Source organism: Sparus aurata, chromosome 1 (genome assembly GCF_900880675.1).
Source record: "Sparus aurata chromosome 1, fSpaAur1.1, whole genome shotgun sequence".
NCBI lineage: Eukaryota > Metazoa > Chordata > Actinopteri > Spariformes > Sparidae > Sparus > Sparus aurata.
In genome coordinates this window covers 37,552,773-37,575,878 of record NC_044187.1, presented here as the reverse complement: position 1 = coordinate 37,575,878, position 23,106 = coordinate 37,552,773, and the positions used below count along the sequence as shown (strand labels likewise).

General features: G+C 42.9%; 1 long non-coding RNA gene across 1 annotated transcript; it reads right to left on the bottom strand.

The window, feature by feature from the left end:
* Positions 1 to 4,691: 4,691 nt before the first annotated feature.
* Positions 4,692 to 5,770, bottom strand: LOC115588149 (uncharacterized). The gene is made up of 2 exons (XR_003985278.1): positions 5,726 to 5,770; positions 4,692 to 5,173 (listed from the first exon to the last, which is right to left on the bottom strand). It is a non-coding gene; the product is annotated as an uncharacterized LOC115588149 (long non-coding RNA).
* Between the last annotated feature and the right edge of the window lie 17,336 nt (positions 5,771 to 23,106).

Sequence of the window (23,106 nt, the reverse complement as noted above, 5' to 3'; positions counted from 1 at the left end):
CGTTATCAAAAACTTTCAAATCAGCGGTGTCATTCGTATTTGCGTGTAGTGAAGTACAACTATTCCTTGAACATCTTTTAAATGTCAAAGGTATCAGACAACTCAAATCTGAAATCATATTTCCTCAGAGCTCTCTCAACATCTCATTCCCTCGGAGCGCAGCGGAGAGGGCCGGACTGTTTGGTAACGAAATTATCATCATCTGTTGTAGAAACCCAAGATTACTTGTGCTGTAAGCAGTGTTGGGAATAACGGCGTTACAATAAATGGCGTTTTTTTTTTTTTTTTTTTAGTAACGGGTAATCTAACTAATTACTATTTTCACCGTTACAACGCCGTTGCTGCCAAATAAATATGGCGCGTTACAAATTGAAGCTGCTCATTGAAGCTATTGTCATCCAACTCGGCTCTCAGCCACTGGAGGGGTATTACACAAAAGTAGAATAAAGAAATCCTGGATAATTGAGCAAGCCCGGCTTGACCTAGTCTGCTCGGCGCATCCTGGCTTAATTGGTTGCACGTTTGCCTGGCAGACAATAGCGGACCGGCTTGATGCGTAAGTAGTTCAAAACTGTACAATTGATAAACAGTGCTCCACTGGAACTGTCATAATTAGGCCACAATTAAAGGACTAAAGGAGTTACTTTTAAAGTCCAGGAGCTGGCACTCCATTTAAATAAAGGGAGGCCAGTGACAGTAACAGACTCTGTCCCAGCCACAGAAACTGTCCGCTTCATACAAGGTACATATTGCAGTGCTACTGCACATGGAACACAATCAAATAAATAAATTATACTGTCTGACGTTGGATTTCCTTACAGTGTCTGGGAACACAATTACACTTTTGGAGCCACCACAAGATAATCTGGTTGGTACACTGTATTCAAATCACAGGGTTGGTATGTCCTGTGAAATCTTAATTCAAGTTCTCTCAATACATGTATGTATATGACAGGGGGAAGGCACATCTGCAGCTGCAGAATGCAATTCTGCAGATGAGGAGACTGTCACTGGACTCCATAAGGCTTGAGGTATGTCAATTTTATGGAAATATCCTGCTTATTTAGTATGAAGTCAGTGATGTGGTGCTAATAGAAAATATATGTGTAACAGGACCCAGATGCTGCACAGTCTCTTTAGCAGCCTGGTAACATTGTGAGTACTGGCTAAAGTAAATCTACATTATGCACAAATCCTGCTGTGCTAATTGACATTTCATTTACACCTTTCACAAGCTGTCAGAAGACTGTATGCAAAGCACCTGGAGACACAGATAGAGCTGGCAGACATTAAAATCAAATTGAAGAAGAGAAAACTCCAAGAAATGGAGCTGGAGCTGGAGCTTGAGATTAAACACCAGACACTCAGGAAACTGGACCTGGAAATCCAGAAACTAGAAAGAGAAGTGAGTATTTCAGTGCACACAGAAACCATAACTGCAATACAGTGTTTTAATCTTTGTTGCTTTTGCTCTCTCTATCCAATGATCCAAGCAACCAAGAGAAATGACTGCCAAATAAACCCTTAGGTGGTGCAGGCACTGAAACTGAGATTTCAGAAGACCGAAGGACATCTCGATTCGAGCCCTTGTCTTGCTGTGTGCATGGTTGTAGGCCTGCTGTGGTGGGGTTTGGGGGTCTGCAAGGGGAGTCAAGAAGAATGACTCGCAGGCATGGCCTTTGTCAAATCACTCTTACCTAAACATTAATGCTGTGGAAGGATTTCCTGTTAATTTAATCTCCCTTATATTCTCCTGAGGGGCGTTTGATCCTGATGTGTGTGTGCAATCCACTGCACCAATGATGTTAGGGAAAGCTGTAACCACAAATAGTGAGTATCCAACTGTGACTGATCCAATTAGAAACTAATGGTTATACGTTGAAATTGAGGTTACCTGCAATCTTGTAAAACTCCTTGATGTGGAGGGGTCTTCCGTGGCCAGGGAAGGTGATGAATATGTTGATGAAGGACTTCAGCTTATTGTGCGGCAAATGGTTCCTTTATTGAGGTTCTCTGCATCCCCAACAGAATAAAGGAAGCTCCCACTTGCAAAAAATCTCAATCTAACACAGACCATGGTACAGTGAAAGCATGACTTTGCGCTGCCTGGTGCTGTATTTTTGGACCCAGCAGCCTACATAAATATCTTAGTCCATCACCTGTGTGGTGTGTGAAAATATATATATATATATATAGAGAGAGATATAGAGATAGAAGAGAAGAGAGAGAAGAGAGAGAGAGAGAGAGAGAGAGAGAGAGAGAGAAGGAGAGAGAGAGAAGAGAGAGAGAGAGACAGAGAGAGAGAGAGAGAGAGAAGAGAGAGAGAGAGAGGACAGAGAGAGAGAGAGAGAGAGAGACAGAGAGACAGAGAGAGACAGAGAGAGACAGAGAGAGAGAGAGACAGAGAGAGAGAGAGAGAGACAGAGAGAGACAGAGAGAGACAGAGAGAGACAGAGAGAGACAGAGAGAGAGAGACAGAGAGAGAGAGAGAGACAGATAGAGAGAGAGAGAGACAGAGAGAGAGACAGAGACAAGAGAGAGACAGAGAGAGAGACAGAGACAGAAGAGAGACAGAGAGAGAGATATACATATATATATATACAAGATATAACATGATATATATAATATATATATAGTATATATATATATACATATATATATATATATATATATATATATATATATATATATATATATATATATATATATATATATATATATATATAGCCCTCGTCACACATTTCATTGAAAACACCTTTGCAACTTCATCAACTGTGTTTTGTAATCTCAATTTGACAAGTAGTCTTCATTAGCATAGCATAACACTTGGCCGGAGTCATAATACTACCACTTGAATCAATATAAAAAGACTGTTGCAATTACACACAGCCAACAGATTTAAATGAAATAAAAAATGACAATATATGTAATGTTTTAATGCAGGATAATTAAAATGATGCAACATTCTTAGAAAGACCATGAACATGCTGTAAAACACATTAATTCCTCACAGGATTGACGGTGGAAATACAGGTGAATCTCTAGGATTAATCTTAACCTGGCTGTTAGCCTGGTCTTGAGTCCGGAGGAAAAGTTAACGTTTTCAAAGTGGAAGTACAGACACTAGTTTAATCTCTTTTGTCTACGTCCGTTGTAAGCAACTCTAATCTAATGAATCAACTCTCATATGCAGAAAATGAGCATATTTTCAAAACAAAACACAATACTGCGGCAGCAGCAAAAGAGCAAAAGCTTGTGTGGCAGAAAATTGCTGACTGATTCAATGCGTGAGTATTAAGTAATTGGAGGAAAAAAAGCAAATGTTTAGTCTTGAGTGTTCCACTCATTCAACATTTATATTCTATATGTGTGTTTGAGTGCACAGGTGCAACCCAACACGCACAAAAAGGACTTGGCAGCAACTAAAGATGAAATATAAAAATATAGTCCAAACAGGTAAGGTATAATTTAATTACAAGCAATTGTGGTGTTGCTTAGCCTGCCCTCATTAAACAGCATTCAGTGGCTACATTCAACATGTGATGGCGATATTTAAGTAATTAGGGAGATCCCCTAAACAAAGAAAAAGACAAATCTTTAGCCATCACTGCCAGTATTTGATATTGTCAATATGGAAGCCACACCTAAATGCCTGTTGTACATGCATGTCTCTAAATTTGTGTTTTCTGGATATGTTCAAACAGGTGGTGGTCCACAAACACCACTGCTCACAGAGGCTGAAGAGATGGCCCTAAGTCAGAACAGTGGGTGAGCTATTGCTAAGGGCATTTCTGGAGGGAGCTCATCAGAGCCCACCACGCCCCAGGACACAAGGGCCTACATAAGAAGTAAGTTATTCAAATGGATGGCATATGTACATTCATCCTTCTTCTAGTGTTAGCCCAGTAATGGCCATCCATTCATCATAGACACAACTTGGCACACTGATTTTTCTTGTAGCAGTAGGCTACAGTTCTCTGTAATTGGCTGTTGTTACTCTCAGGTATCAATCTATTTTAAGGTGACTCAGAGTCTGAAAAATGTTGATGGGATCTGCACACTACTGTAAAAAAAAAAAAAAAGAAGAGAAAAAAAAAGAAATGTACTTTTCTGGGTAATCATCAACTGACTAATCTTCTTCTACCAGTTACTGATGGTGTGATCTTCTTCGTGGAGGCTTCTGCTATAACAAACCACCATGCTGTTGTAAATACTCTTAATATTCCACAGAGTTTTTATGATGGATAGAATATAACACAACATTTCTATTTGAATACAGGAGGATGATGAAGACACCCTTTCTGCCACCACAGAGAGGGAAGATGCAGGCCGGTTGAGGTTTCCACCTTTTTAAAGTAACTTTGGTGTCAGTTAATGATAGTGTTGTTCCACAATGCAACTTGCAGCTTCTTTCTCTCTAACAGAGCAATGCTGGAAATTACAATGAGGAAGAGGGTCATCAACCTCCACAGCACAGCTTACCTCAGTAAGATGTTGTTCAGCATTGACCCACAACCTACTATGACACTAAGTAGACACTGTGAAATTCAGCGTCATTTGTGTTCCTATAGCTCCCTGTGAAACAACTGTACAAGGTGAGCTTGCAAACACAAATCAATAAGTCAAATCTGGAAATGGATCACATAAGAATGCAGATCAAAAAGACACATGGAAATGCAACTGCTGGCTCATCAGTTAAAGGTGGGTGATGTGCCCACAGGTGGATGATTTTTAATTGTTTCAATAACAAAAGATTAATTGTACAACACTTGTACTTCCAGGAAATAAAGAAGACCTCATAAAATAAGAGGCATATTGTCTTTCTTTGACGCTGGGGAGGTAATGGGTCAGTTAGAAATGATTGAAGCATATCCTGTCTCTAACAGCTCTTCCATCTCGTGCATCAGCAGGGGGGTTAGGATTGTTGTCTGGATCATCAGGGGAAAAAATAGGACATCGTTCCCCTCTGATGTTGTGTCGGATTACACATGCCACTATGAAAGTGTAAATTTGGGCCTTGAGCATCCCAGTGGTCATCTCCACCCTGGCTCATGTCCTGCAAAGAGCTAAGTTGTAGCATTGCTGTGGGCCGGGCTCAGGGTCAGGGTGAGGGGTCAGCAGATGGGGCTGGCATGATCACCTCTGTCTCCAAGTAGGTAACCATCGAACTCTCCTATGATAATACAAGATACAGTTTAATGTTTCAGTTGCAAAAGGAGGTAACAAAATATTGATCATTGGATATAGCTTTACTGTATATAAACTCCCCACGGGCAAATCTATCACTCAGTGTGGACCCAGGCCACTTTGCTTCCAGATTGTTGATCATGTAGGCTGCATCACACATGATCTTCACAGTGGTGAACAGAAATTAGCTGCAGTAGCTGTATTGAAGTAGCTTATATTTCATTTGGAATGTTAAAAGCTACTATTTAGGCTTACCTGTACATTAATGCTGTGGACAGATCTATTTACATTAGGGGTGTCAACGTCTACACGTGTAAACGGATACACGGATAACAAATCATAACCGTTTAGAAAAATCAATAACCGTTTACACGTCTTTTTTTCTTCCTCCTCCTCCTCCTCGTTCATTTCTCATCAATATATATAGTATTCAGGGTTTCCCCTACATGTTATTGACTGTGGCGCACCGCCACGGCAAAATAAAAGCCGCCACACCTTAAAAATTCAGGCATAAATAAATCCAGTGGAAATATTTTACCGTCGTCTTCCACCGCAGTCTTTGACGTTAACTAGCATGTTGGATATTTAGCTTGATAATTGGCTAGAGGATTAAAATGGTCACTTAGACCAGAGTCCTGCACTGGTCACCGCATCCGACCCGTTATCCAACAGTAGCACAGATTACATTCCGTACCAGAGCCGACCCGCTATAAATTGATACCGACGCCCGAAGGAAAATTGGACGGACGCAATTTTTAAAAGTGAAAGTAAGATAATGTTGCCTGAAAGCTTCAGATAATAACATTAACTAACTATACACTTAAATGTTCCCACTAGTGCAGTTATCCGCATACATAATAGATGAATGGGGCACAATGTTACGTTGATATATATATATAAAAAAACCCCGCAGCCACAGCCAGTGTCGCGTCACGTCACGTCACTTCAAGTTGACTGGGGGACACGATGGCGGCGGTCAACAAGCGGAGCACTGTGTGTTTTTTGAACAAACTGCCAGTGGAAATCAAGTTGAGTGTAGGCTATGTCAGGCAAAGTTGGCTTACAACAACAGCACGGGATCCATGCTAAACCACCTGTGATGGAAACACCCGAACAATTTGGAGGGAGAGACTGCTGCTGGCATCGGTGCTACCACAACTGCAATAGAAAGAGATCATAAATCTCCGACGTGTAACCGTGTACACGTCGGTTAGAAGCCCCGTTTACACGTGTAGAACAAATTGTAAACGTTGACACCCCTAATTCACATAATCTCCTTCATTTACTGAAGGAGCTATGATGGGAATGTGTGCCATCAATGCAGACAATCACACCTGGAAACCCTAAAATATATTAAATTGACTGATTAGTGCCGCGAGTCTCAAAGCTTTATGACTTAAGCAATATTACCCGAGAGGGTGAGCTTTAACGTCATTTGAGCACGACAGTGATGCGGTCAGGCAAGCAGCACTGAAGTGCTCAAATGACGTTAAAGCACACCCTCGAGGGTAATATTGCGATTATACAACAAAAATAAAATGTATAATCAAAATATATCAATGTTGATGGACAATTTGCAAGTGTGCGTCGCGTTTCCATGGACACACATGGGGTCTGACTAATAACTGAAACAAAACCAGTCACGTCAGTAGACTCGTGTGTGTAATGGAACGTAGTTTACCAATACAGCAAATAATCCAACCCTTAGTAACGACCTAGCAACAGAGAGGATTTTTTAGTCCCAGAAGAATGAAGTCTGAGCTGACAGTAATGTTTTATCGCGACTCGGAATTTCCCGAACTAAATCGATACTGCACAGATAAACAGAAAATGCTTATTTTTTATAGCCCAAGTTATGACAAAGATGTTGATTTTTTTTCTTTTACATTTTTTATAGAACGTTTCCACCGCGGTCACAATAGTGTCTCTCACACCGAAGGGAAAATAAATAATAGCCAGGCGTTTATTGTTTCAATCACTTAATAGATCAGGGCCCGTATTCACAAAGACTTTTATCTTAACGTTAGGAGTACTCCTAATCGGACTAAAAGTTTTTATGTAGGAGTCGTTTCTTAAAAGTAATTCACAAAGCCGCTGAGACCTTCCTTTAGTTATGAAAACAGTGTCCTCCTAAACTAGAAGTAACTCTCTAGACGTGTCTCAATTCAGGGTCTGCACACTTCAGGGACCCGCCCTTTGCGGTCTCAACAAGTGAGTGTACTTAGGTGCGCCCTGCGCCACAAGCATCATCACCCCCTCTTTCAGCCCACCACCACCCCAGCATCCACCTGCAGGCTATGTCTAGGAGAAATATTTTTAATCATCACTTCCCAATATCTCATGTAAACATATCTGCGGGGAGTGGTGAGGTCAGAGCCTAGACGCCAATATCTAACTATGTTCTGCTTGTAATAAACATTTCAAACGTGAGTTGTCTGACTGAACTAACCGTTGTGCTGCTCCAGCAAGGGCTCCGGTGCGAACAACCTGGGGGATAATGTCAGTAAATTCGAGTTAAAACACAGACTTTGCTTATTTTTTTTAATTTTCTTTGCTTGCATTTTCCCCGTAGCCAAATACCAGTGTTGCCAAACATTTTAACTCCTGCGTTATTGGATTGTTTCGGTTGGTTTGGGACGTTTTGTCCCTCATCAACTCAACCACAACTTCAATCCCTTTGCGGTCCTTCCAATATCGTTTTAATAATTTCCTGTCATTTAGTGTCTCCAAAACATTCGGCTGTGACCAGGTCTTAGCGAGTTAGGAGTCCTCTGGACTACTAACTCTTATTTAAAAAAATTAGGAGTCCTAAATTTATGACTGACACGACCATTATTTTTAGGAGTTGCTCCTAAATTCGCCTGTTAGGAGCTACTTTTAGCCTTAAGATTCTTTGTGAATACGGGCCCAGGCGTTTATTTGGGACCAGGCGGCAATTTGGGACAGGCGTTTAATTCCTTCCACTCAAAAATCCGGGATGAAAATGTCACAAACTTCGCCAGCTTCTCTAAATTTCTTGTTGACCAATCAGATTGCTTGGTCGGAACTACTTGTTGTATAAATTACATTAATTATTGCTTACACTGATACCTGCAATTCTGTGGAACTCTTCCTTGAGACGTCTGGTGGGTCTGTGACTTGGGAACACTACAAACGTGTATAGTTGTCATTTCAGCGCCACTGTCCCATTTCTGACAGCCCGACCGACAGTTGCCTTGGACACATGCTCTGCGTCACCAATGTTGTACAAAAAACTGCCGCTGGCAAAAAAAACTAAGTGCAATATAAAGAATTTGCTTGAAACCGAGAGCATTTCCACGATGTGTCATGTAAGCGATGTGAGGACTGAGAACAGTGCCCGCCCTGAGTAATTTGGTGCCCTAGGCAAAATCTTAGCCAGCGCCCTCTGGCATCGCAGTCAATTTCACAATCAATTTACTTACACAGAAACTGCATGTATGTATTCAAGATCAGTCAAAGTCAAAAATTTCACACCAAAACTGAAGAAAGAAACAAGTGATAAAAATACAATATAAATAAGGCATTGTGCAAACATCTCTCAGCCTCAGAGTGCCATCTCTCTCTTATCTATTTTCAGTGGCTTTGCAAAACAACCTCCGACTCCTTCCATGTTGCCATGGTGGTATTGTGCTCCTGGCTATCCTCATGAACCTTCAGCAAGTGGCTTGCATTTCTCCAGTCTTTTAGTCCTTCCTTATTAAGTCTGTATTCTTATGGGAAAAACGTTTAGCAGCAGAAGCAGTGCAAGCTATCATTTCTGTTTGAGTACATCAGCCAGCTTCTTTTGATTTTTTCCCCATTGTCTATAGACTCTGTTACAAAAGTCATGTTGACACTCTCCCATCTTTGTTTTTGGGAAATGTGTAACTGCTTTTCTATTTGAACTGGTCCTCTGTGAACTAATTCTCATCTCACTTTGTCAGTTAGAAGAGATGGCCAGTTAGCCTTTAGTCCTGATGCTGTGTCACTCTGACACTCTGTGTGCACTCTTAAACGTGTATCTGAAGAGAGAAGAGAAGTATATGTAACCACTGCATGTTACATTTTAATAAAAAACTAAACAAAACAGATGCTTGGTGTGTGCTATAAGACTAATCATGAAAATGTGATGAGATTAATTCAACTTTATTGTCATTGCAATACAATTCAGGCTATCCAGTGCAAAAAGCAGTAAAGTGCAGTGTATATATTTCGTCTATGAATGACATGGGAAAGCTAAGGTGTGGAGTATTAACAGTAAAACACTTTAACTGCACTTTAACACTGATGTAAACTTTAACAAACATAAACTGTGACACAATAAACTAAAGGCATACAACGACCCTATTACTTACAAAGGGGATGGAAAACTAATAGCATTTTAACTTACATACAAGCAGGAAAGACACCTGTAAAATAACACCTGAACAGGCCTAACGTTAACTTTCCAAACGTCCCTAAAGAATTTAAGTTGGAGTAACATTAACACACGTCAACTCAGCTATTTATTGATTATTAAACGATGCTGCTATCGTCCGAAGCAAGCTAGCAAGCTAACACTCTGCTCCAACAACGGTAACTACGATCATTTAACTATTAATGTCATTAACTTCATCACATTGACGTTACTGTACCTCTATCTTCTTTCCTTTTTTTCCTTCTCTGGGCGCCGGATGGTTTCAGTCTTTGGGACGTTGTGGTTCTGCTACAGTATCAGTAAATGTCTCTCTTGGTCTTCGGTCTCGGTCCGGTGTTGTGCCAGAAAACGACTGCTTGCCAAAAAACGACTGACGCCAACGGGAACGCCCATCGGGGGTGTTACTGCAGTCCACAGCATAACTGCGAGGATATGTTGTATTGAGAAGTAGGCTGTCATTCTGTCGTACGCTACAACTTGTCTTTAAATTAACAATCATGAGATGAGTTTTGGTGGTATACTTTTATTGTCGTGGTTGTTTATGCTGCTGCTGCTGTTGTTGTAAGATAAGGAGGCTGCCTGACAAGGTTACAGGGGGCAGTCACTTTTTGACAAAGCCTTGCCAAAAAGTGACTGCCCCTGTAACTCAGGAGTGCAAAGGGCAATATTCACAGAATTTTCTGGAGTTATAGTAGAGGGTAACAGGTGTATGTACAGTGAATTTGGTCAGTGTCACCCTTTGCACTCCTGAGTTACAGGGGCAGTCATTTTTCGGCAAGGCCTTGCCAAAAAGAGACTGCCCCCTGTAACTCAGAAGTGCAAAGGGCAATATTCACAGAATTTTCTGGAGTGATAATAGAGGGTAACAGGTGTATGTACACTGAATTTGGTCAGTGTCACCCTTTGCACTCCTGAGTTACAGGGGGCAGTCACTTTTTGGCGAGGCCTTGCCGAAAAATGACTGCCCCTGTAACTCAGTGTGGATTTTTATATTCTCTATGCTTTATGATATTCAGATGACAAACAGTCTATTATGCACACAGAGAGTAACCCCTGTATAGGAGAGAGTGGAAAGTTACAAAAGCAAAAGTGAAGCAGAGGAGTAAGACACAAATATGCGTCCTTGAGCACAGGGGATGGTACGACAGGGGGGGGAAGCAAAACACCCCCAACCAGGATATGAAGCAAAGTGTGAATGCACCCATTTATGGCTTAAAACACCCCCTACCCTAAAAACACCCCCAACCAAACAACAAGATGTGGAGCAAACTGTAAAATGTATCTAAATATGGTTATGCTTTATGAAATGTAACGCCCCTTTGATTGCAATAAAACGAGCCTGCAAACAACGGAGAACTCGGAACTCTTGGGGTACAGCTGCAGGAGCAGGTCACGTGATCTGTATTGAGCTGTTGAGTTCTCCCTCTTGCAACAGGCGGAAGTTAATTTTGACTCTGTGTGATCATTCAGTCTTCTCTCCCTCCAGTGTTTACAGAGTTGAGGTCCTGAGGATTCGGGGTGACAATTCTGGTCACAACAATTTTGGGGGCTCGTCCGGGATCAACTCCAAGTTGACAAAAGCGGACCTCATCACGTGATTTGAGAAACGAAAGACCGATACGAACGGACGAGGGACACAAGCCGGCATACTTAAGGTAAGCAGATCTTTATTCTGCATTGGCATAGAACTAAATTATTGTGTCCTAAATCCTAGTAGTTAAAGTCTGCAAATTTAGTGGGGGACGAGGTGAATGATTACACTATGATATATAGAGTGAGTGAATGAACTTAAGAATAAGGAAGTGTGTGTAAATCCTGAGAGTGGTGACTCCCACAGTTCTCTGACGAGGGGCTGTTAAAACAGCAGGGCTGTACAGCTGGGTTTGAGTCCCGGGGGCTGAGGATCCCCAAATGCTAAATCAAGGAAAGCTAGAAAAAAGAAAAGGCAAGACCAGGCAAAACACATGGTGTGAATGTTGAGTGACTGAAAACTGAAACACGATCGCACTATCTAGGTGGTCGCTGCAGTAAGTGGACGGAATCTCAAATTACAGATATATAAAGTTTTGGTGTCAGTTGTGAAGATTAGATTCACAGCAAGGACTGGATACCAGGGACATAGCGTGCCATAGTTTCCAGTCGGCCAGAACTTGGGATAGGAACACAAACACATATGTAGCAATTAACTGTGAGTTATCTCCAGCCCCTGAGATAACGAGACCAGAAAAAAATAAAAAAAATAAAAATAATAAATAAAATAAAATAAAATAAAAAAATAACTGTGAGCTGTTTTAACATTTGGAGACTTCAAGATCGCATGACATCCCACGTGAGTTGTCTCTAAATGCTCTGAAGCAGCAAGAACAGAGAAGATAAGTCCTGTGAGCCAAAGCATTCCTTTCCAGAACACTAGAAACACACACAGAGTAGCAAGACCAGTGAAATAAATGTGAGCTACTCCAGAACAAAAGTTAGCAAGACCAGTGAAATAAATGTGAGCTAACAGGCTTAGCAAGACCAGTGAAATAAATGTGAGCAGGCCAGGGACTAGCAAGACCATAGCGCTACTGTGAGCAGTCCATAATTAGAGGGTAATGAATGAATGTGTATGTGTGTGAATGTCAGAGCAAAAGTGAACTGAAGCAGCAGCACTGTTGAAACCTAACGGTGTTAACATACGCAGTGGCCTGTTGAAGTAAGTCACTCAAACTCTGAATTGAGGAAGTAACATCTTGTAGTACGGAGAGGAACAAAACTTGTAGTACACCGCCAACTGAAATAACTGAGAAAAACAATGGACGGCGAGTTTGACAGAGAAATAGATGATGACGGGTGGGGACCGATTACGGGACTTAGGACTGTCGAGGAGCAGGTGTTGGCTCTCAATAAAGTGATAGATCGAACACACGAACCCCGGTCAGCGGCAGAAGAAAAATCTAAGCTAAAAGCAGCAGTGATAAAATTGATGCAGGAGAAAAAGAGAAGCATGCAAGGTCAAGGTAACGTAAAGGCTGAGTTTTGGAAAAAAGAAGAGGAAGCCAAGCAAAGGGAGGAGAAAGAGATAGAGGAAGGGAAAACATGCGGACTCCTAAATAAGGGAAAGCATAAGAAAGCACAGGCAAAAGCCAGTGAGGAGAGAGCTCAATGGAGCAAATGGGCTATGTGGTGGCAGGGAATAAAACACCTCATGACTGAAGAGTCCAAAAAACAAAAAATAGACAACCCCCCGGTTCCAAATCCCCCACCGTACTCGACTGCATGTCCAAGTGCTCCGCTTACTAAACCTACACCGGGTATATATCCCTCACTGCAGATAACATCAGGGAAAATCTATATAGATAACGCCCAAGATAGTGACTGGACAGAATCACGTAGCGGTATAAGCGTTACGGCAGCTTCAGAAATAACATCTCACGCACCGCTTCCCACACCCCAAAGGCAGGACACTGCTCAGAAGCAGACAAATCATATTGAGCCAGAGCCGTTTTTATTAAGGGGACAGAGAGACGGAACAAATCAGGAAGTGCAGTTAGGCCTTTCTGAGGTGGATTTGATAAAATGGATGCGGCCGAAAGAAAAGGAGGGAGCAAAGACACCAGAAGGGGCCTGCGGGCCCGATATAGATAGGTGGGTGCAGGGAGCACAGGGAGGAAAAGACAAATCAGAAGAAAGAAAGAGACTACTTAGAGAAAAATTGACACAGATACAATTGCAGGAGGAAAAAGAAAAAATAGTCGAAGACAAAATTGCCCGATTCCTACATGAAAGGGAAGACAGAGAAGGGGAGATTGAAATGTCAGCAAAAGGCAGATGGGAATCAGGACCCTATAGGGACGAGGAAGCTGAGGTGGCAATGCATGCGAGGGGAGTATGGGGCGAAGATAACGACGGAAAAGCGTTAGAACAGCTAGAACAAGAGATCGAAGAGTCACACCGGGTTATGAAGGAACTGACCGAAAAGGCCCGCATGCAAACTAGGTCTCAGACAGGACATTCATCTAGACCACCTATCCGATATCAACTCCCACTGATACAGGCAGGTTCGAGCAATACTATGCAGTACCGCCCATTCCCCATAGGTGATGTCCAAGCCTTAGTGGATAAACTACCCCCCGTGGCAGAAGGAGGGTCCTTATGGTTGAGTCAGCTAGACAAATTGACAGCTGGCCAAAAGCTCGCGTTAGGAGATTTCAGGGCAGTAATAAGTAGATGCCTTACAGGGTCCGATGTACGGGACCTTGAGGAAGATGCAGGCACAAATAAAGACAGAGATGATATCCCTTTTACTACTGTTAGCACAAAAATGGGTCAGGCCATGAGGGTTAAATATCCTCTTCCTAGTGCCGCTGCAGTACCAAAGCTAAAATGGGACACAAAACAAAGCCCGCGTGAGTATTTAGACCATAGTAAGGACATGTGGATCAAACAAACCGGGTGCCACCCCGGAAAAGAAGGCGTACAGAGAGAGTGGTATAGGGCGGCCGTCTTAAAGGGTGTTCCAGAGGAGGTGAGAAAAGCCATGGAAAATAACCCTGACATGGCAGGTTGCGATTCCACAGTGTGGGACCGCCACCTCATACATCATTTGTTGCGAGCTCAGGATAAAGTAGAGGATGAGAGTCAGACAGTAAAAGACCTGCAGGCTCAATTACTGAAAATACAGCTGGCAGAGGCCAGGCAAAAAAGCCAACGATAAGAAAAAGCCTGATAAAAAGTGCTGGTAGCTACACAGGGCGCTGTAGGAACCCCAGATCTTTACCCAACACCACCCTGGGTCCAGCCACCTCCCTATCAAAACCAACAGCAGAGGCCCACGCGGGGGTATGGTAGGGGCAGAGGCTCATGGGGAGGCGGGCGTGGAAGGGGCGGTCCACCTAGGGGAGGACAAGGGAGAGGTCGTTGCTACTATTGTGAGGAGACAGGACACTGGGTGAGAGATTGTCCACACATTGGAGAGCAGAAACCTCCACAGCCTCGCGGGCAGAGTGCTCCGGCTGCGCGCCAGCTTCCCGCGTTCGGATGGGAACGCTGGGACGGAGAGGCGCACCAACAACAATAGCACACCCCACGGAGAGGCTCCGACAGCAGCAATCCGGCAGACCCGATGCTGTCGATAAAGGTCGACACAGACGTGCTCCCTTTCCTAGTGGATACGGGTGCTACCTGTTCCACACTTATTCAGGCACCACCTGACAAACTCTCGAAACAGCGCATTACGGTCATGGGCTTCTCTGGGGAAAAACAAACTCTGCCAATTACTATTCCACTAACGACTCAAATTGGGGGGCAAACACTGATGCACAGTTTTGTCCACTCCCCCACCGTCCCTGCGAATTTGTTGGGGAGGGACCTCCTCATCAAACTGGGAGCCTCCATTTTGTGTAGCCCGGACGGGCTCGCAGTGACTTTACCAGACCATACCACCTTACACTGCTCAGGCACTCCCTCCGGAGGTCAATATTTGATGGCTCCCGTCGAAGAAGCATGCGCGGACATATACTGGGGCATGATAAAGCCAGAGACCCCCGACACATCTGGCATCCTCTCTGCGTACCTGCAGTGGAAGCCCTTGATAGCCCAAATCGAACCGTTTGTCTCTCCCCCCGACCCTCCGCATGTGACTCTGTTTTATGATAGACAACAAACTGATTGGTATCAGGAGAAATTCAGGGATCAACTTGAAGGGGTGTGTTGGGATGTACATAGTCAAAACATTTACGTTGCACCAGAAGGGGTGGCTGCGGGTGTTGATTTGGCTCCTGAACAGTTGCAGTGGTACATGATGGAAGACGAGGCTGCCCCTCATGTTTCGCTGGCTGTACATCCTCAGCATCAGGCTAAAGAATTAGGTGGGATGGTAAAAAGGGCATTAAGTGTCTCGGATTGGAGACATACTGAAATTCCGCAGGTTTTATTCTCTGACTCTACGCGCACCTATAAAATCTTGACAAACAGCTCAGATATAGCGACGTTACAACATGATCAAATTACTCGCTCGCACGGCAGAGAAAAAACGGATCACTACCTGGCACAGGAAATTCTTTCCTCACTGCCTGACCACTTGTGGGCCGAGGGTCCCACGGACGTGGGGCTCACTAATTGTACCCCAGTAACATTTAAAGTGAAAACTGATTCGCCGCTATGGATAAGACAATATCCGCATAAACCTCAGGCAGAGGCAGGCATAGCAGACACAATCGAAGGATTGTTACAAGCCGGTGTATTAGAGCAATCATACTCCTCTTGGAACACCCCTATTTTACCAGTAGAGAAGAAAGGTACAGGGAAATATCGAATGGCACATGACTTAAGGTGTATTAATGACATACTTCTTACGCCCACGGTGCCAGTACCTAACCCCTATGTGGCTCTGGCTAACCTCGATCCATCACAAACATGGTTTTCATGCATTGACTTAGCCAACGCATTTTTCTGTCTACCACTCGCTGAAGAATGCCGTGACATTTTCTCTTTTACATATCAAGGCCAGCAGTTGCGCTACACCCGACTCCCACAAGGTTTCGCCCTTTCCCCAGGTATCTTTAATCAGGTACTAAAGCAAGTTTTAAAGGATTGCGCGCTACCAGAAAACACCACTCTGGTCCAATACGTTGATGATTTATTGATCGCCGCGCCCTCCGCCGCCCTTTGTCTAGCTGCCACCAAAGATATCCTCGAACACTTGGCCAAGACAGGGTTCAAAGTTAGCAAATCGAAATTACAAATTGCTCGTCAACAGGTCTCATTCCTGGGAAGAATGGTATCTCAAAAGGGGGTGGGCTTGTCTCCAGCGCATCGGTCGACGATCCTTACATCACCCCAAACCTGAGAAAGGTAAAAGACGTATTATCATTTCTTGGTTTGACAGGCTACAGTAGAAACTTCGTGGCGAACTACACGGGATTGACTCAACCACTCCGGCAGCTGGTCAGGGATCAGGGCATGCGAAATCTTTCGGCTAAAGTAGAATGGACACAACTGGCGGAAAAAGCCTTTATCGAACTAAAACAATCCCTTGCAACCGCTGCTGAACTTGCAACACCCGATTACAAACAGCCATTTTTTCTTGATGTCTCTGGAACAGATGGATGCATTAATGGCATCCTGTTCCAGAGAAAAGGGGGAGAGAGAGTGATTCTCATGTTTGTGAGCATAATGCTAGATAACATGGAAAGAAGGCATCCTCCTTGCACGCAACATGCGGCAGGGATAGCAAAAATCATCCAAAAAACTGCGCACATCGTCATGGGGCACCAGCTTAAAATCCTGACAACACACAGTGTAGTAGCGTATGTTAACTCAGAAACTTTTACGCTGACCACACTGAGACAGAGACGACTAAGTAAAATCTTAGAAGCACCAAACATCACCTTCACACACGAGGGGATAAACATGGCAGACCAGATAGGTGCAGGAGAACCACACCTATGTGTAGAAAGAGCAGCAAAAGATGAAAAGGTTAGAACAGACCTACAGGCCAGCCCGATAGAAGGAGCTAGAGATCTTTTCACAGACGGATGTTGTTTCCGACACGAACAAGATGGACTCCGCGCTGCATACGCAGTAGTAGAAGATCAGGGCAAAGAGACAGTTGTCTTAAAAGCAGAGAGACTTGAAGGAACACAATCCGCCCAAAGAGCAGAAGTAGTGGCTGTAATTGAGGCTCTAAAAATAGCACAAGAACAGGAAGTAAACATCTACACAGACTCAGCCTATGCCACTGGAGCAGTCCATGTGGAATTAGGACAGTGGCTCAGAGCAGGATTCATAACAGCTGGAGACAAACCAATCAAACATGAGACCGAAATGAAAGAACTAGCAGAAGCATTATTGTTACCAAAGAAAGTAGCAATCATCAAGTGCAAAGGGCACAGCACAGGGAAAGACAAAATAGCCAGAGGGAACAATGCAGCTGATCAGACAGCGAAACAAGCAGCAGGGTACGTAGAAAGAGCCATACTACTATGCTCCGAGACAGAGACCGGACCACCGATCGACCTAAAAAGACTAGTTGACTTACAGACCAAAGCCTCTCCACAGGAGAAAACTCTGTGGAAAGCACGAGGGGCGACTGAAGTAGATGGACTATGGCGTGGTCCAGATGGCAGACCACTTTTACCTCCTGAAATTAGACAGACAGCTATGGAAGAAGCACATGGGATAGGCCACGTAGGAGTCGCTCAGATGATGAGGAACCTGAACCACTGGTGGCATCCGTACATGAAAGACATGGCTCAATACCTGACTAAAACGTGTGAACAGTGTACACAGTTTAATGTGAAACCAACAATAAAGCCAGAACCAGGGCGATACCCTTTACAGACCAACCCAGGAAAAGAGATCATAATAGACTATACTGACATGATCCAGACAGTTCGAGGGTATCGATACATATTGATGTGTGTGGATGCATACACAGGGTGGCCGGAAGCATGGCCAGCAAAGAGGGAGGACAGCCAGACTGTGATTAAAAGTCTGATTAACCATTACATCCCTAGACACGGGTTCCCTGAGAAAATTAGATCTGACAATGGAACACATTTCAAAAATAAAGACCTCCAGCAGGTGGAGGCAATGCTGGGTTTAAAACATGGGTTTGGGACAGTGTATCACCCACAGTCCCAGGGAAAAGTGGAAAGGATGAATCAATCAGTCAAAACCAAATTGGCAAAAATCTGTGCACAGACCAAACTCAATTGGGTAGATGCCCTACCACTAGCCCTAATGTCAATACGTAGCTCGGTAAATACCTCGACAGGTTTTACTCCCCACGAGCTACAAACAGGGAGAGCTTTCCCAGGACCAAGCTCTAAACTTCCTCTAACAGAAGAGGAGGGACAAACAATGACTAAAAGAGCGTATTATAACGAACTGCATAGTTTGGTGTCACATTTCTCCAAACAGGTCCAGAGCCAACACACGGAGGAGAGTGGACACACATCCCCAGAGGTGGGGTGGGTGTTACTGAGAGTAATCAAAAGAAAGTGGACGGAGCCTAGGTGGACAGGTCCGTTCCAGATCACCGAGAGAACAACACACGCCGTCCGCCTTAAAGGAAAGGGGGACACCTGGTTCCACTGGAGCCAGTGCGCAGCAGCAGAGGAGCCACAACGTACTGTGGCCGACATACACAGAAACCTCCAGGAGCAGAACGCTGAGTCGGCTGACTCAGTAGAAGGTCCTGCCAAGAAAGGGGCAGAATAATCCCCTGCAGTGACCAAAGACTCCAGGGTAGTCTACCCCTGGAGTCTGAAGAACGAAGAAACCCCGGCTGGGAGGAGGTGAAATAGCGCTCCTCTCCTACATGTAGTGTGCCAAACTACCACCAAAAAACAGGGCTTTTTTGTTTATTCTCTTATTTTTTTTTTTTTTATTTTTTATTTGAGTGTGATTGAGTGTATGTTTTGAACCTTTAGGTCGTCGTCTTAGATGGGATGAAGGATCTCACTGTTTTCATTCTTGTCTTATGTTGGTTAGCTATTTTAGGAGCATTTGCTTGGGCTTTGACCAAACTAGCTCTTACAGGAACCACATGCATGTGAATCATAATCACAACAGCTATCGCTCCTCACTCACAAGATTCCACTCGCATGGTGCCGCTTCTGACCGATAAATCTCCAGACTCAGATGAAGAAGATGTTGCTGACCGTTTTTAGCTTAACTATGCTATTTTTTACTCGTTGATTTATACTGTATCCATACTTCTTGCTGTTTTTATATCAAGTGTGTGTTTGTTTTGAATTTTATTGGTGTTGAACTCTATATATGAGTTCAAAAGGGGGAATTGTGGATTTTTATATTCTCTATGCTTTATGATATTCAGATGACAAACAGTCTATTATGCACACATAGAGTAACCCCTGTATAGGAGAGAGTGGAAAGTTACAAAAGCAAAAGTGAAGCAGAGGAGTAAGATACAAATATGCGTCCTTGAGCACAGGGGATGGTACGACAGGGGGGGGAAGCAAAACACCCCCAACCAGGATATGAAGCAAAGTGTGAATGCACCCATTTATGGCTTAAAACACCCCCTACCCTAAAAACACCCCCAACCAAACAACAAGATGTGGAGCAAACTGTAAAATGTATCTAAATATGGTTATGCTTTATGAAATGTAACGCCCCTTTGATTGCAATAAAACGAGCCTGCAAACAACGGAAAACTCGGAACTCTTGGGGTACAGCTGCAGGAGCAGGTCACGTGATCTGTATTGAGCTGTTGAGTTCTCCCTCTTGCAACAGGCGAAAGTTAATTTTGACTCTGTGTGATCATTCAATCTTCTCTCCCTCCAGTGTTTACAGAGTTGAGGTCCTGAGGATTCGGGGTGACAATTCTGGTCACAACATGATGAAGCTGCAACTGGACACCTATGAGCAGCAATGGGTGGCGAAGTTGGCATGTTATATATTCAATAACAAATACATCCCCAGCTCCAAGAACATCATTGCAGATGCACTGAGCCACTGTTCTCCACGTTGGCGTGAGGTTGCTTCAATGCTCTTATGATGACCTCCTCACTGAAGCCCTACCTATCTCTTCTGACTCTGCCCAGGAAGTCTTCAGACAATCAAGCACTACGCAAATTACTGTGGTAGCAAGAGAGGGGATTTGCCTTATGTGTATGAACATGCCACAAAGCAGTCCTTCTCCAGAGGTGACACCTCTGCCATTCTTAAAACACAAAGCCTGTGGGAGTCATGTGCCAGGATGTGTGCTGTTGATGCTCTCCAAGAGCTCTCACAGCTGATTCCCCTGATGATGATCACCTACCTGTGTTCTCAAAGGGAGAGTTACATGAAGGGCAGTTGAGTGATCATGTCCTTTCAAGGGTTTTACATTATGTGGAACATGGCCAACGTCCATCCAGGAGAGAGAAACCTGTGCCTGTTATGGTCATCATAATACTTTATACATTGGGAGAAACTGACCACATCCAATGTCACCCCTACATGGCATCCAGGGACCAAGTCACCAAGACAAGGAGACACTAGTTTGTGGTTCCTGACTTTCTCAAGCCAGTGATCCTGAAAGGCATCCACAACAGTGCTGTTCATCAAGGGCTGTTTACGAGCCTGAGTTTTGCCCGTCAGAGGTCAGCTTATTGACAAAGATTCCAAGTCAGTGTTTCATGTATTTAAATAAGTTCATGGTTTCTTGTCAAGTTTGGTTCGACTTCAGTTTGTTCATGGTAGATTGTTGTGCTAAAAAGAAGGCATAATGCAAGTCAGATATGCTGATGGTTAACACAATCAAACACAAAGTTAAAGTGTAATATGTGTAAGCTTAATCGCAGTTGTATGTAGGTGGAGTGCAAGATCATTACAGCAGTCTGGCATCACACCTATAAAATCCTGTCAATTCTATGTTGTATATACTTTCACAGATTTTGTTACATTTATGATTTGTGTTTTGTTTTACTTGACAGAACCTTACCTATTGCCAATGTTACGGCTTGACCTATGAACAATTAAAGAAACAACAGAAATAGTAAACAATTTATACATGTAGAAATAGTGACATACTGACATAATTCAAATTGAACGATGAGTTGTGTGCCTGAGTGACATGTCATCACTCATATTTTCTGTCAGACAAAATAGCACTTTTTCAACAAACCTGGTATGAGGATATACAGGAGTGTAAATAAACTAAAATAAATAACAAACATAAAGCTAGAAACAGTGTATTTTGTTTGATTAAGATCACATTTAAGTCTTGTAATGGTGAGTCACAAGTGCACAAATTAAACAAACATTTTCTTATCTTCAGCCTACAATATGAATTCAAATGTAGGTTTTTACTTTTGTACTTTACTTGACTTTATGTAAGGGTACAAAATGAATGACATAATTTCAGATCAAATATCACTATTATCACTCATTATAATCGCTGTTTAACTAAGCTCTGAAGATTAGCCCACACTAGTTCCAAAAAGCAGCAGGTTTGAATAATGTATTCAAGGAGAGCCAAGGGAACTCTCTTCTTAAAAGAATAGGACTAAATCATAGTAACCTTGTTTTTATTCACCAAATACCATTTAAACTTTTACTGTATATAATCTTCCAGAGTTATTCCAACATATTTGAGCAGCTTCTGCCCTGTCATCCATACAATCTGTTGCTTAATAGTCAACACTTAATTTGACTAAGTGTCTCATTGCTAGAGATTTATTCAGACATCTGTGGCTCTATTTTGTGGGCTTATATGTTTTGTGGGTGGGTTTGTGTGTGTGTGTGTGTGTGTGTGTGTGTGTGTGTGTGTGTGTGTGTGTGTGTGTGTGTGTGTGTGTGCGTGTGGGTGGGTGGTGGGTGGGTGTGTGTGTGTGTAAGAAGATGACTTTGGGGGTGAGGATGGGCCTTTGTGTGAAAAAGAAAAAGCGATAAGAGGTAATAATGTTAATATGTGTTAAGTCAGCTGTCATTTACTGACATGGTATCCCAGGCACATTTAGGTAAGAGAGGTGATAGTGTGTGTATTTGTAAGAGTGTGTGTTTTTTAAACACAGCAGTAGCTCAAATATTTGCTAAGGCCATGTATCATCTCCTGACACTGTGTCACCTGTGTAACTAGATGATGTCTGTGTGTTTGTGTATGTTTGACAGTGTAGCATAATTCTACTGCATGTTTGCAGTTTACTGTTTACTGCATCCCACACAAATACAGGCAAGGATAAAGCATGCAACACATACAACACAAATGCACAAAGAGACATAATTTGTGCTAAATAGGAACAACCTCAGTCAAAAGAGATGATTATTATTACTATTCTTTGATCAGTAATAGCAGACATCCACATTAAATATTACAATTTGTTCTCCAAGCACTTTGAAAGGAGCACTTAAAGTCCAAATGCTAAATTATTATAAAGCATGATTAAATGGAGAACACACCAAGCCAACTTTTTTCTCTCCTGATATGCTTTGAGGTACATTACAGTACAGTACAGAGTACTTATCACTAACTGAGAGCATTTTTTTCTGTGGTGATTTCAAACATGTCAGAATGATTGTGGTCCATTATGTAACAAAACATGGAGCTATACAGTAACTCATCATCTTCATTATAAATGTAGAAGTACAGACATTCAAAAATGTATTCTTGAGAACTCTTACTTTATTGTTCAACATTTGTTTCTCTGTTGTGGGAATAAAAAAAGAAATGGTCAAAGGGTTTATTAAGTTGCTTTGTATAAGGGTTTATATTTAAAGCAGAAACAGACAACTTTTTTAACCAACACTGGAGCGTTCTCCATCGAGTGAATGCCCATCCGTTCAGTCTTGTTAAATCTCAGTTTCTCTCTCTCTCTCTTGCTATGGTGATAGCGGCGCACATGGATGCAGCGGTCCCTCGGGGGATCAGCGAGAGTGAAGTTTTGGGTGTCCTACCTATCCCAGACGTTCAGTCTGCAAAATTTGCAAAAGATGTTTTGTCACAGATTTTTTTTGGCTATTTCACAGATGATTCTGTTGAGTCATATATTAATGAAAGCACATAATATGAG